At 50.2% G+C, this 6,166-nt stretch overlaps 1 non-coding gene across 1 annotated transcript; it reads right to left on the bottom strand.

Moving 5' to 3' along the window:
• Positions 1–1,060: 1,060 nt before the first annotated feature.
• LOC143176035 (5.8S ribosomal RNA) lies at positions 1,061–1,215 on the bottom strand. The gene has a single exon (XR_013000645.1). It is a non-coding gene; the product is annotated as a 5.8S ribosomal RNA (ribosomal RNA).
• Between the last annotated feature and the right edge of the window lie 4,951 nt (positions 1,216–6,166).

Below are 6,166 nucleotides of genomic sequence, written 5' to 3'. Positions count from 1 at the left end.
TCTCGTTTTGACGTGTGTTCCGCCGATAACGACGATCCTCCGAAACGGGGATACAGAAACGTTACACCTCACAACACGATCTCCGTCTCTTCTCTATAGCAGAAACCGATAAAAATACACCTCCCGAAAGAGAGTATATGGTGATTCTTTTTATATATATATATTTCGAAATTCAACTGAACGTGGCGGAAGCGCACGGTGGTGGTCCAGCGAGGACACGCGACGACGGGGAATAAGAACTATTCGACCCGTTACGAATACGCATGCTCGTCCCGCACGATTTTAACACACACCGTGTTTTTCTCCAGTCGTCAAAGCGTTCGTGCGTCGAATTCGAAAAATAAAAAAAAGAAATACACCTTTTCTCTCTCTCTCGGGGTAAAAAGAGTCGATGTGTATTGTGTATAAAGGTTCTGCTGCGAGAAGTCTCGTTTTGCCGTGTGTTTCGGTAACGACGATCCTCCGAAACGTACATCTCATTCGTAAGAGAGGAAGAAAACAATCTCCCTGGGGCCAGTCGGTAATATACCGACATACGACGTGTCGTGCACATCCGTCTCACGCACGGTATACAAAATATGAATAAAACGTGTGTAGTCTCTCTCTCTCTCGACTTCTTAATATTTTCTTTCACCTCTGACGCATCATTTCAGGTGACGTCGGGAGCGCGGGAAAAAAAATTTTTCTAAACACACGAAACCGTTCATCTCACGAACAGCCGAAAAAGTTGTCGCTCAGATCCATATCGCAGTGGAGCGGTATCCGCGGGCGGTCGTAATTGAACGACGCACGACGCCGCGAACACTCACGCGAGTCCATACAAACGATTCCGATCGTTTTGCAACAACTAGAACGTACACTGTCCGTGAAATTCACAGAATTTTCGCGTGTCCGCGACAAACGCCGACGAGACACCCATCGTTCGCTCGTACGTAGCATCCTTCTCTTAACCCGACTCAGAAACGTTCTTTGCGCCCTTCGGTAAAAAAACGTTCGATCCGAAGAGGTGAACGACGGCGGGGATTTGACAGAGCTACGCAAGCAGTGTATGGTACGTAAACGACCCTCAGCCAGGCGTGGTCCAGGAATTGTATCCGTGGACCGCAATGTGCGTTCGAAATGTCGATGTTCATGTGTCCTGCAGTTCACACGTTGACGCGCAATTAGCTGCGTTCTTCATCGACCCACGAGCCAAGTGATCCACCGTTCAGGGTAATCGTATAAATTTTATATTTCACATATATAATTTTATTCTCATTTGTTCGACCTAATATCTCTCTTCTTTCAAAGAGAAGATAAAAGTTGATACCTGAATCTCCGACCAGCGCGCGAAGGAGATTCAGGCGTCGCCTTGGAGACGACACCGAAGCCTTTCGAGACGAAAAACGTTCAAGTAATATGTATATATTTCTCGACGTTCCGGGCGTATAGTGCATTCAAAAACCCGCGAAAGACGCAGAAGACTCGCACGCGTGGAAACGACGGGGATATATTTTGTATCCTACCCGATACTGAATCCATCGCGTGCAGTCGACCCTCGCGTTCTTCCGATCAGACGCATCTATTGTTGCGCGCATGTTTTCGCGTCGCATCGCGCGAAACGTTGCACGAATCGTACCGATCGATCGATTGAAAGCAAATAATGAAAAAAGACTTCACAGCTGGCTCTTTGCCGGTCATTCGTCCCATGTTATCTCTTGCCGCGAAATTGGCGCGCAAGAGTTGGGTGTCAGACGCGCGGCTTTAAAACGAGCTTCACGGCCGGTCCCTTCGTTACCGCTTTCGTTCTTTCTCTCGGAACGACCATGAACGAACACGACGAGCGACGCTACGGCATACACACGTCCACGGATTCGATTAAAAAAACAGACTTCACAGCTGGCTCTTTGCCGGTCATTCGTCCCATATTATCTCTTGCCGCGAAATTGGCGCGCAAGAGTTGGGTGTCAGACGCACGGCTTTAAAACGAGCTTCACGGCCGGTCCTCTCAATTCCGTGTACGGTACACGCAAGATGCGGGTTCCACTTCCAGACTACCCGGTCCCTTCTCTCTACGAGAATCGATAGTAGAAGAACGGCTCGAAAACGCGTCTCAGAGACTAGGGGAAAAGAAGCGGTATGCGAGCGAAACGAAAACGCATTATGGAAACGTCGCGAAACAATGTTCGACGGTTGCTCGGTTCCAATCGTGCGGCCGTTTCAATTTCTCGTGCGCTTCACCGTCCCTCCGTAACTCTGGCCGATCGCGTATACCGAAGAGCCGACACGCGCAAAAACCACAGGCATTGTATACTGTATATATATATGTTACAGTCACAGCCTTCGCGCGTTTTACTCTCCGACGCGGGGTTTCCACGACGAAAGAGAGACAGTTTCGTGGCGGGTGACTCGGCCGAATCGCTACGACGGGTATTTCTATTATAGAACGAATCATCGCCACCCTTTACCAGTGCCCGACGAAGGAATCACAAGGTCATCTGGAGTTTACAATGCCAGCGACGGTAATTCCAACGAAGACCCGATAAGTCAACTCATCGTTCTATTTCTCCCCGTACAGAAAAGCGAATCGACGCTAACGCACCTCGCGCAAGCACGAACGTTCTCTTCGCGTGGATCATCCCATCGTCGAAAGATGTAAAGACGCATTGGAGATCGTGGTCTCTGGCGGGCTCATTGCACGCCCCACTGCATATCTTTCCTCGAATCGAGAATGATTCGTCCACTAAGGCTGCGAAACTACGCGTCGAGGAAACTAGGGGAAAGAAGCGGGATGCGAGCGAAACGACAATACATTATGGAAACGTCGCGAAACAATGTTCGGCGGTTGCTCGTTTCCTCCTGCGGACGTTTCATTGCTCGGGCGCTTCACGTCCCTCCGTAACCTTCGCGCGATCGCGTGCCCCGGAGAGCCGGCAACCGGTGAACCACAGGCGTATAAACTATAGTCTTCTATAGCAAGCCTTCGGCGGTTACTCTCCGACGCGGGGATTCCACGACGAGAGAGAATTTCGTGGCGGGTGACATCGGTCGAAACGCTACGACGGGTATTTCTATTATAGAACGAATCATCGCCACCCTTTACCAGTGCCCGACGAAGGAATCACAAGGTCATCTGGAGTTTACAATGCCAGCGACGGTAATTCCAACGAAGACCCGATAAGTCAACTCATCGTTCTATTTCTCCCCGTACAGACAAGCGAATCAACGCTATCGCACCTCACGCATGCACGAACGTTCTCTTCGCGTGAATCGTCCCATCGTCGAAAGATATAGCCGCTTGGAGATCGTGGCCCATCAAGTTCTTCCGTAACTCCTGCGCGATCGCGTACCCCGGAGAGCAGGCAACCGGTGAACCACAGGCGTATAAACTATAGTCTTCTATAGCAAGCCTTCGCGTTTACTCTACGACGCGGGGATTCCACGACGAGAGAGATTTTCGTGGCGGGTGACACGGCCGAATCGCTACGACGGGTATTTCTATTATAGAACGAATCATCGCCACCCTTTACCAGTGCCCGACGAAGGAATCACAAGGTCATCTGGAGTTTACAATGCCAGCGACGGTAATTCCAACGAAGACCCGATAAGTCAACTCATCGTTCTATTTCTCCCCGTACAGAAAAGCGAATCGGCGCTATCGCACCTCACGCAAGCAGGAATGATCTCTTCGCGTGGATCGTCCCATCGTCGAAAGATGTAAGACGTACAGAAATCGTGGTCCATCACGATTATTCGTAACTCTCCGAGTCGCGTATCTGAGAGTAGGGCAAACGGAGAACCACAGGCATAAATAATACTATATATTTCTTATATATAGTTAGCCTTCGCGTTTTACTCTCCGACATGGGGATTCCACGACGAGAGAGAGTTTCGTGGCGGGTGACTCGGCCGAATCGCTACGACGGGTATTTCTATTATAGAACGAATCATCGCCACCCTTTACCAGTGCCCGACGAAGGAATCACAAGGTCATCTGGAGTTCACAATGCCAGCGACGGTAATTCCAACGAAGACCCGATAAGTCAACTCATCGTTCTATTTCTCCCCGTACAGAAAAGCGAATCGACGCTATCGCACCTCGCGCGAGCACGTAACTACTCTTCGCGTGGATCGTCCCATCGTCGAAAGATGTAAGACGCACGGAAATCGTGGCCCATCAACGTTTTTTTGTAACTCTGCCGATCGCGTATCACAGAGCCGAGACGCACATACCACAGGCGTATAATACCGTTTTCTTTCGTATGGTAAGCCTTCGCGTTTACTCTTCGGCGCGGGGTTTCCACGTCGAGAGAGACTTTCGTGGCGGGTGACATCGGTCGAAACGCTACGACGGGTATTACTATTATAGAACGAATCATCGCCACCCTTTACCAGTGCCCGACGAAGGAATCACAAGGTCATCTGGAGTTTACAATGCCAGCGACGGTAATTCCAACGAAGACCCGATAAGTCAACTCAACGTTCTATTTCTCCCCGTACAGAAAAGCGAATCGACGCTGTTGCACCTCACGCAAGCACGAACGTTCTCTTCGCGTGGATCGTCCCATCGTCGAAAGATGTAAGACGCACGGAAATCGTGGCACATCACGTGTTTTCGGAACTCTGTCGACCGCGTATCTCAGAGACGACGCGCGCGAACCACTGGCATATACTATTATATATCGCGTTTTACCCTCCGACGCGGGGATTCCACGACGAGAGAGAGTTTCGTGAGCGGGTTGACTCGGAAGAAACGCTACGACGGGTATTTCTATTATAGAACGCATCATCGCCACCCTTTACCAGTGCCCGACGAAGGAATCACAAGGTCATCTGGAGTTTACAATGCCAGCGACGGTAATTCCAACGAAGACCCGATAAGTCAACTCAACGTTCTATTGCTCCCCGTACAGAAAAGCGAATCGACGCAATCGCACCATACGCGTGCACGTAACAACTCTTCGCGTGGATCGTCCCATCGTCGAGAGACGTAAGTTTCCATACTATGAATTCGCGTTTTACTCTCCGACGCGGGGATTCCACGACGAGAGAGAGTTTCGTGAGCGGGTTGACTCGGAAGAAACGCTACGACGGGTATTTCTATTATAGAACGCATCATCGCCACCCTTTACCAGTGCCCGACGAAGGAATCACAAGGTCATCTGGAGTTTACAATGCCAGCGACGGTAATTCCAACGAAGACCCGATAAGTCAACTCAACGTTCTATTGCTCCCCGTACAGAAAAGCGAATCGACGCAATCGCACCATACGCGTGCACGTAACAACTCTTCGCGTGGATCGTCCCATCGTCGAGAGACGTAAGTTTCCATACTATGAATTCGCGTTTTACTCTCCGACGCGGGGATTCCACGACGAGAGAGAGTTTCGTGAGCGGGTTGACTCGGAAGAAACGCTACGACGGGTATTTCTATTATAGAACGCATCATCGCCACCCTTTACCAGTGCCCGACGAAGGAATCACAAGGTCATCTGGAGTTTACAATGCCAGCGACGGTAATTCCAACGAAGACCCGATAAGTCAACTCAACGTTCTATTACTCCCCGTACAGAAAAGCGAATCGACGCAATCGCACCATACGCGTGCACGTAACAACTCTTCGCGTGGATCGTCCCATCGTCGAGAGACGTAAGTTTCATAGTAAGCCTTCGGCGTTTTACTCTCCGACGCGGGGATTCCACGACGAGAGAGAGAGTTTCGTGAGCGGGTTGACTCGGAAGAAACGCTACGACGGGTATTTCTATTATAGAACGCATCATCGCCACCCTTTACCAGTGCCCGACGAAGGAATCACAAGGTCATCTGGAGTTTACAATGCCAGCGACGGTAATTCCAACGAAGACCCGATAAGTCAACTCAACGTTCTATTTCTCCCCGTACAGAAAAGCGAATCGACGCAATCGCACCATACGCGTGCACGTAAACAACTCTTCGCGTGGATCGTCCCATCGTCGAGAGACGTAAGTTTTCATAGTATTAATTCGCGTTTTACTCTCCGACGCGGGGATTCCACGACGAGAGAGAGTTTCGTGAGCGGGTTGACTCGGAAGAAACGCTACGACGGGTATTTCTATTATAGAACGCATCATCGCCACCCTTTACCAGTGCCCGACGAAGGAATCACAAGGTCATCTGGAGTTTACAATGCCAGCGACGGTAATTCCAAC

The sequence above is a fragment of the Nomia melanderi genome, unplaced genomic scaffold, assembly GCF_051020985.1.
Source record: "Nomia melanderi isolate GNS246 unplaced genomic scaffold, iyNomMela1 scaffold0328, whole genome shotgun sequence".
In the NCBI taxonomy this organism is placed as follows: Eukaryota; Metazoa; Arthropoda; class Insecta; order Hymenoptera; family Halictidae; genus Nomia; species Nomia melanderi.
This window is presented reverse-complemented; position numbering and strand designations above follow the sequence as displayed.